General features: G+C 37.9%; 1 long non-coding RNA gene across 1 annotated transcript; it reads left to right on the top strand.

Annotated features, from left to right (window-relative positions):
• The first annotated feature begins 6 nt into the window (after positions 1 to 6).
• On the top strand, positions 7 to 1,499 carry LOC106957754 (uncharacterized). The gene is made up of 2 exons (XR_001427020.1): positions 7 to 726; positions 832 to 1,499. It is a non-coding gene; the product is annotated as an uncharacterized LOC106957754 (long non-coding RNA).
• The last annotated feature ends 7,402 nt before the right edge of the window (positions 1,500 to 8,901 follow it).

Here is an 8,901-nt window from a genome sequence, read left to right as displayed (position 1 = left end):
GCATGCGCAAGTTTTCTGGATCTAAACAACAACATGATTAAAGCGATTGGATGCAAACTTTATCAGTAGAGCTTAATTGTGTTATATGCTGAAAATTAAGTATGAATGCGTTTGCTAGAGGGGAATGAAATTTCCACATCACCTGTGATCTAAAAGCAGTTTCCAGATGAAGTTGGCTGACTAGAGGTTGTGGTGATTTGAAACTCTAGTTAAATTCACATCTGTCCTAATTGTTCTTTAGAACAGCAGTGGCTCTGGCAGCAGCAGGTCATGTGAAAGGCTGAAGATCGGCTCACAATTCAGCTAACATTTAATTAGCATTCACATCAAAGCATGCTAAAGAAAAGGTGAAATAACACTGTAATCATAATTGGTAGTCTCATACCAGCCCATGCCTAGTTACCAACACTGCAGTGATTATCGGTGCTTTGGAGACACACTGGTATTTTTCATCTTTGTGTCCTGAAATGATTTCCTCCTCAGGCTCTTTCCCCAAAACCAAACCTCCTCCGCTCCTGTCTTTGCATCGGACTCCCCCTGGGATGTCTTTAGGACCCCTGGGTTCCCGGGTCCCCCCGTCCTCTCTGGATCTGTACGGACCTCCAGGTTTGTCCCGAGGGCCGCTGCTCCACCACGCTCCTCCGCTCTACCCGGGCCTCCGGTCCAGGCCCAGGGCGGCCCCTCCGTCCTTGAAGGGTTCTCGTCCTCCTCTTCTGTCAACACCAGGTAAATCTCTTCATTTGAGATCTTTGGCCTTTTTAGACAAACTAATTGCAGGATTAGTTTTAAGATGATTTCTGTGAGTAAACAATTATTTTTACGTTTTTACAGTTGGTCCCCATCTGCGACTGGGTGGACCAAGACACTGAAGGCCGACACTGTAACACACAAAGCGTTTTAGTATTTCAGATGACTTCAGAGCAGAAAGTTTCCAGTGGAATCCCCTGTTGGTGTTTCTTATTAAAATAATACATAAAGTAATACATATTTTCATGTTTTGATGCCTTTTTCTTTTTGTTGTTTCCGGCTTTTAACCTGATTTGCAGCAAGAGGTTAAAACTTGCTCTTGCTGCAAATAGTCCAGCTTTATTTGCAATTATCTGCCTTTTTTTTTTCCTGATGAAGTTTCATATTTAAGGAGGAAATGTAACTTTTTCTTTGTGGTGGTAACATCAGCAACACAAAGTACAAAAGTTTAAACATGATTCAGCAGAAAAAAAAGAAAAAACAAGTTATGATTTATTGTGTAGGATTTAATTTTTGATATGCTGCATATTTTTGTTGTTTATAAAATTCAGTTAAATATGTAAATGTTCATCACTAAGCAGGCCATCAGTTTCTTTCTGCATTGGACAGAGATTTTAGATCCCATGGACTCAAACGCACCAAACTCTGCAGACATTAAATATAACTGTTAAGCGTATTTCTTTCTGACAGGCCTGTTTGTTCTGTATTTCTGATGGTAATTAAATCTTGTCATTTTTTTCTTTTAAATGTGAATATTGAGTCTGGTTTTCTTTCATTGCAGCTGGGTTAAGGTTTGTGGTTTGAAGTTTCAAATGTTTGGAAAACCTTTGAAATGCTTCAGTGTTTAGTGAGAACGTTTTTATCTTTAGTTGGAACGGGAAATATCGAAAATCATATTTTTATAACAGGCAGTTTGTCAGCTATTCATTCATTTATTCATTTTATTTTTTTACCAAAAGGTAAGAGATGTTCCAGCAGAAACTCATGAATGAATAAAATCCTTTTTTTTATTATTTGTTTAGTCATTGTAGCCTTTATTGGGCTAAAAACATTTCCACAAGATTGAAACAAAATTCAGTTTTTCTGCTCTATGCATAAAATTGAATTTACGAGTTTAGGGTTATGTCTGGAAAACCCAAATTGTTCCTCTTTTTAGTTTTTTCCTGTTCACTAATTGAAAGGGCATGTTTGAATTAACGTCACTGTGTATCTGCATCCGTGAGAATAAGACAGAAATGTCCTTTAGTGTCTGTGGGAACATTCAGATGCATCAGCAGCAAAGTAACAGGCAAATTGAAATTTGCATATTTAGGTAAAGGTAGAAATACTAACACAAAGAACTTACAGTTTAGCCTAATGTATGAAGGAAGAATTTTGAAAGTGTAATTACGAGAACTATTCAGATTCAAATGGAATGCGTGTTCTGCATCTTTATGCAAAAATAACTACAAGGAAGTGAAAGTGACTGTGGGATATAGACACCGTTTGTTGGGAGAAGAGAAGGTCATAAAATAACGGCTGCTTGAGGGGAAGGATCTGTGTTAATGCTGTTTTGTGCATCGAGGATGCAGCAATTTGTCACTGATGGCGCTCTCCAATTCAACAACTCATGCAAGAAGTAGGAGATGAGGTTTTAACCAGAGTTGTTCTGTCTCCCACCACCTGAACTGAATGGAGGGAGCATCCAAACAGAGCTGGCCTTCCTGATGAGTTTACTGCTTTTTAGCTTTATGCTCCAATAACTGCGTCTTACTCAGTAATTTAGTTTATTTTCTTGTGTAAATATCCTAGTACAGTATAAATAAGAAAACTAACTTGCAAGTAACTTTTCAACAAGATATGGAATCTTGTTTAAGTCAATAATATAAGGTGCTAGTTCTAATGGTAGATTTCACTTGACATTTTTCCATGTTTTAATTTAGGTAATCCGTCAATGGAACTAGTGATTTTAGTTTTCTATTTATCCGTCTAGTTCTGTTGGTTGCTCGGTTGTAATTTTAAAGAAAAGGTTTTCATACCTGAAAAGTTTCCCTATCTGCCAAATCCTGTGCATGTTGTCTTTACACGTTTTAAACTCTAGAGGGCGACACAGTCCAGCTTTTTCCCCCCCACTGCAGTGAAAGCTGAACTTCATGAGTCAATATAGTTTTTACCGTCTACTGTAGTCAAAAATATTTAACTAATAAATATTTAAGCTATGAGTCATGTTTAGGAAATATTTGGAGGGTTTCAAAATGCATAGAAATGTTTCTTTGACAACCTCGGTGAGCAGAGGACACGTAATGAGAAGCACAAATTATAAGATGAGTTTTTAGAGATTATTAAAGAAAAAACATTAAATATGGTACACACATTTTGACAGGTGGACATGAGTCACATGAAAAAAACACGTGGACTTGGGATGTTTAATAGTGCAAAAACATGATTCACATGAAATATTTGAAAATATATAAAGTTATAAAAATTGGAAATTTGTTAGACCAACATAAAAAAATTGGAACAATGTTTTTGTTCCAGATGTAAATGTAAAGATGTTCTTTTTCTCACATGTCAAGTTGTAATAGTTAATTATCTGTGTTGAATCTGAACATGGAAGAAATGTGGGTTTATGTTCAACATAAAGATCTTGTTAAATTTGATTTACCACATTTTATTAAATCTGTGTTGAGCATTAAACAAATGAATCTTTCTTCAAACATTTCTCAACAGTTAAGTTTCTTTTTCCCATAAACCTCCAATTGTTTTCCATAAAAGAGAGAAAAAAATCCATCTCCTCCTTTTAAAAGTGTACCATAAGTAAGATCATTATTGTTATTACTGTCATCGGATGAAGTGGGAGTTAAAGATGCTCCGACACAAACACACGACGTGAATGTGGCTGAATGTTCTCCTCATGGAGCCTCCTCCTCGTCTTCTCCAGCTGTGGGAGCGCTGCTGTGAGGAGCCCATCATCTCAGGAAGTAATGGACAACCGTCTCCACCTCATTACTCCAGCCTACACACACACTACACACACACTCTGATTGGACACGTGTCTGGAAACAGGATAATGCTGCTGTTCCGGTGTCTTAAACTCAAAATTTCAACATTTCACTCTGGGTCTCACTTTTATCTGATACTTCTGCAGGTTTCTAATCATGGTTTTGTGTCATTTTATTTTCTTATGAAATGTATTTATTTAGAGAAAAAGGAAACATGCAATATTACAATTCAGTGTAATCCACTTTTCTTGTGTATGTCTCCTTTTTCTTTTTTAAGTACATATTGGGTCATTTTTTACCATGTTCCAGCTTCAGCAGAATTTACAATGGCTAAAACGACAAACACAAACGCACATCCACGTATTAAAAAGCCCCAAACCTGATCAGGTTTTCCAAAATTACCTCCAGTTTTCTGCCATGGCATATTATGGCCATGGAAAATGGAGAAAAGGAGTCCATTTCTGCCCAAACTCTCAGAAACTTTGAAGTTAAGCTCAGAAAACTCAACTATTCTGAGATTAATTTCAGACATTTTCTATAAAAACAAGCAAATTTCAGTTTGAAAAGTTGAAAAATTGCTAGAAAAATTTAATGAAAAACCAGTTTTATAAGACAAATGTTTCAGCTTTTGGAAATTTTATGAGTTTGAAATGTCGACAGATTTCGACTTTTGACACTCAGAGTTTTATGTTTCTTTTTTAATGAAAATTTGTCATTCAATACTTTTTCTTATGGGATGCTTTTTTGAGATTGTGAGAATATTCTCAAAAACTTTTAATTTTTTTCTAGCAAATTTTTAACTTTTTCTGAAATTTCCCTTTTTTGTACTTTAAAATTGCCTGAAATTTGCTCCTCTGCTGCCTGGTCCTGATACGCCACTGCAGTTATCAGATCTTCTTTCTCTAGTTTTAGAAATGACATAACATCTTGAAACCACAAAGAAGTTGAAGGTGTTTTAGAGAATTTCCAAAGGCCTAAAATGTGTGTGCCTGGCTAGAAGGGACACACATTGTACCTATACACTGTACTAATGTTAGTACACCAACTGGAAAACCAAAAATTGTTAAGAAAGGGTTTTATGTCAATCTGGCATTTAAAGAGCTTCAGAAAGAGCAGCTGAATATTCCAAAATCTACAAAATGTTGTGGTTTAGGTTTCATGGAGTGGCTACACACTGATCCAACACTTGTGGGTAAATTTCACACAGTTGGGACTTTGAGTGGTGAACTTTATGTGGCATTTTAAATTAAATAAATTGTAATCTAGCACAAGATGTACTTCACCAAATATTAAGAATAGCCTTCTCCCAGAGCTGGTCCAGCTTGGGATGTTTTTGATTGCATAAACTAACATTTAAAATAATCTGAAGTTACCTTTTGATTATATATTCCAAATAAAATGTTATAAAGATGTCTCTAAATACAAATAACTTGACTAAACTCCACTCTTTCCTTAATTGAGGGCCTCCTAACCTCAACAAATATCTCAACAATGTAGAATGCACTGTTCTAAGGTCAGACAGAAAACAAAGGAAATGGAAAACAAATAAGGTCAAAAATACAAACCCAGAAAAACCCCAAAAATAAAAACAACCCTGACGATTCCATCTAAGCCTAGCTGTCCTTCCTTTCTTTTTTTTAAAGACTTTGCAACACTAGCTAGTGAGCTTTCCTCAAAGTATCAACCAGAAAACGGGCCAGGACAACAGGAGAAGAGATTAAACCTCAGCGGTTGTGTCCTGTCTGTCGTTTCTATATCTGGGGTTCCCTCTCTACACCAAATACTCCCAGAGTTTAGTCTTTCTGCAGAAGAGGCAACTTCTTGTACCAGGATCTCATTCTGTCTGTCAAAGGTCAGAGCTGGATCGTAGCTGGACCAGTAAATCCAGAAAATCCACCTTTTAGTTCGGCTCCTTCTTCACCTCAAAATACCGGATCAGTCACTGCAGGGCTCCAGACAAATCCAGAGTCATCTATTCATTTTATCCTCTTTGCTGTCGTCTTTTAGGGACAATTCTCAACCCGCATGAAGCACTCCGCCTTTTCCCAGAGGAAAGCCATGATCTCAGATTTAGAGAAGTGAACTTTCATGCTCACCACCTCATGCTCAGCTGTGTAACAGTCCAACTCTTGCTAAAGTTGCAGCTTGAAAGCGGCAGCAGAACCACAACATCTGCAAAAAGCAAACAGACTCCGGCATTCCCAAAGCAGACAACCTTCTCCCCATGACTACGCCTTGAAATCTTGCCCAGGAAGACCGCAAATGGTTTGGGAGGCAAAGGGAAGAGTTCTGGGAACAAGCTTCACCTTGGAGTGAAAATGCTGAGTTGGGTTGACAGACTTTTCAGGAAAAGCATGAATATTGTTCAAGTCATAAAATGTTATCTGGTAAAACTTTACCTGACAAATTAAATCTGATAGTATGCAATTAGATTAAATTAGACTGAATATATAAGTCACTTTCCTAGAAATTACAGGATACTTTAACTTATAAGTTACTTTCCTAAAACTCAGAGGTTACTTTCTCAGAACTTGGTAGGTACTTTTTAAGACTTACAAGTTACTTTGTCAGAATCTAGAGGTCAGTTTGCTTGGACTTGATGATTACTTTCCTAAAAGTTAGAGATTACTTTCCCAGAACTTTGAGGCTAGTTTGTCTGAATTTACTAGATGCATTTTGGAGCAGGTTGCTTTTCCAGAACGCAGAAGTTAGTTTTCATAAATTAAAAGATTTTGTTTTTACTCATCAGCACTTTCCCAGAACTTAGAAATTACTAACCCAGTACTGCTTTCAATAACTTTACAAATCTGACCCTCAAATTCTCTTAACTTCCAGTTTGTATTGAAAAATTATCAGGCTATTTTTGCTCATTTTATTAGTTAAGATCTAGAATAGTTCCTCAATATAAATCACTTATAAATAAGTCACAGAACACAGCCTCATTCTTCAAAGTACCCAGTGAGTTCCCTGAAAGTTACAGGAAAGTATATGGGCTATTTCTGCAGCGTTCCCATCTCAGTGTTTGGCTCCAGAATAGCGCAGATAAACAGGTTTTGTTCATCAGCTCTTCCATCCGTCAGCTTTGTTCCTCATGCTTTCCCACTTCTGCACATTTTCCACGTCTCCACCTTTTGAATTTAGTTTTTATTCCTCCTTTTTCACAAACATCATCACAAGTCTCTGTCATTAAAACGATAATGCACGAAATCCATTTTCTGTGCTGTACAGCTTCAGTTTTCCCCCTTCCTCTCATTCTCCCTCCATGCACCTTTCACTCCCCCCTCTCCTCCTCCTCTCTTCCTCTTCCTCCTTCTTTCTCTGCTCCCCACTGGATATCAATCAGAATCTATCACTCCACCTATTCCTGCTGCCTTTGTGTCAGAATTCACAGGAACTTCACGGAATTGGAAACTGTTTTATTGTTACATCGAACTCTCGCTGTGTGTGTTTTTGTGAAGGAGTGCGTCGAGCTTCAGTGGCAGAATTAATGGAATGCACACACACACACACTCACGCACACACACGTCCTTGCCACCCAGCATCACCACAACACTTCCACACACACTCATGCATTCATGCACACATTAGGGTGTTAATTGTTGTGATAACACCTTCCAATAACAAGACTCTAATTATCAACATGTTTGGCTGTGGGAGTGTGTATCTGGCACTTGCGTGCAGATCGTGGGGTGAGCGTTTCTGTGTGTGTGCCAGTGTGAGGTGTGGCACCGAGGGAGGAAGGTTTGATGATTTTCGAACATGCTGCTGTGCCTGCTTCGGTGTGAGGGGTGGATGCTCTCATGTATGGGGCGATGATGTCTCAGTCTCAGTCCGGATTTGCATATGACAAGAGGTCTTTTGTTGTTTAGCTAATTGCAAAAGGCTCTGCTTGAGAAATGACACCACCGCAATGCATTCCACTGAATGTGTTTGTTGTATTCACAGAGAGAGATTTTTGCAGATCTTTGTCATGTGTTTTGCAGATCACATGGTGTCACAATCATCCAGCAGAGCCAAACTGGAAGACTTGTGTCGTCGTTTGAAGGAATAGTTTTTGAGTTTTAAATCTGGACATGAGCTATAGTTGTCAACAGTCATTATCTGCTGACTCTAATGCCAGAAAACTGGCTCTGTCTTGGCAGCAAGAAAGTTTTACTGTCCAAGCTGCTCTGCTAATGCTAGCTTGTACGTAAACCGAAGGATTACATTTAGTTTTAGCTGGACAGTTTGTTTTGGTTTATGTTCTCTAACACTCACAGAGCTAATCATTCAGTATTTTACTGAGATCTTCTGGGAAATACACACTTTCTTGGCTGCTGCTTTAGTTTCACTGTACCGTTAACTTCCAGCAGCTAGCTAAGGGCTCTGCATGGTTGAGTCAAAATGCCAAAATCAGTTGTAAATGTTGCAGTTGCATGACAAAAGTCACATTATTTTGTTCTCAGTCTCATCTTGTCCCCTAAATCTTATCAGATCCCAGCTGGCAAACTTTTTGGCCCCGTCCATGGAAAAATATCGGTTTGAATTATAAAAACTGTTCAGAAAAAACATGAACAAACCAGATTTGTTTGAGTCAGCAGCTTGCTGAGATAAGAACAGTGACTCCCAGCAGGAAGAAATATTCTAGACTGAGTTTCACATATAAACCACTTCAGATTTTAAAAAGAGAACTGGTCCCATTTTGACACCGGTTTGAATTCTTTACCAAACCAGAGACTGACCCGTGGGCCAATGCACCAGAGAGGATACAAGGTAGCAACACAGGCTGATCAACAGTTTCCAGTTAATGTTGTCACTTAGAGTCTGTTCACCCTGGATGGGTTTAGATTTAAAACTATTTTCATGCAAACCTGAAATTAATTTCTGATTGGAAATAATCAGAAATTTTAGTGTTTCTAAAAAAAGATAAAACATGTAAAATTTGATGTCAAAAATGATTAATACCCTGAGAAAATCTTTAAGGATCTTAAAACTCTCCTTGACAATTTAACTCTCATGATGAAGTCCAGGTCAGTGACGTTGGGTGACCTTCTTACCATCACCCTAATCTTTAGCACCCTCCACTGTATCTCTATCAAACTGAAGTCGTGACTTTTACTGGGCCATCTCAAACCTTTAGTATTACTTTAAGCCTAAATCTGCAAGGAGTATGAATTATTTTTGGCTTAGCAGA

This window comes from Poecilia latipinna, unplaced genomic scaffold (assembly GCF_001443285.1).
Source record: "Poecilia latipinna isolate Pla-1442-1.1 unplaced genomic scaffold, P_latipinna-1.0 Scaffold933, whole genome shotgun sequence".
NCBI lineage: Eukaryota > Metazoa > Chordata > Actinopteri > Cyprinodontiformes > Poeciliidae > Poecilia > Poecilia latipinna.
This window is presented reverse-complemented; position numbering and strand designations above follow the sequence as displayed.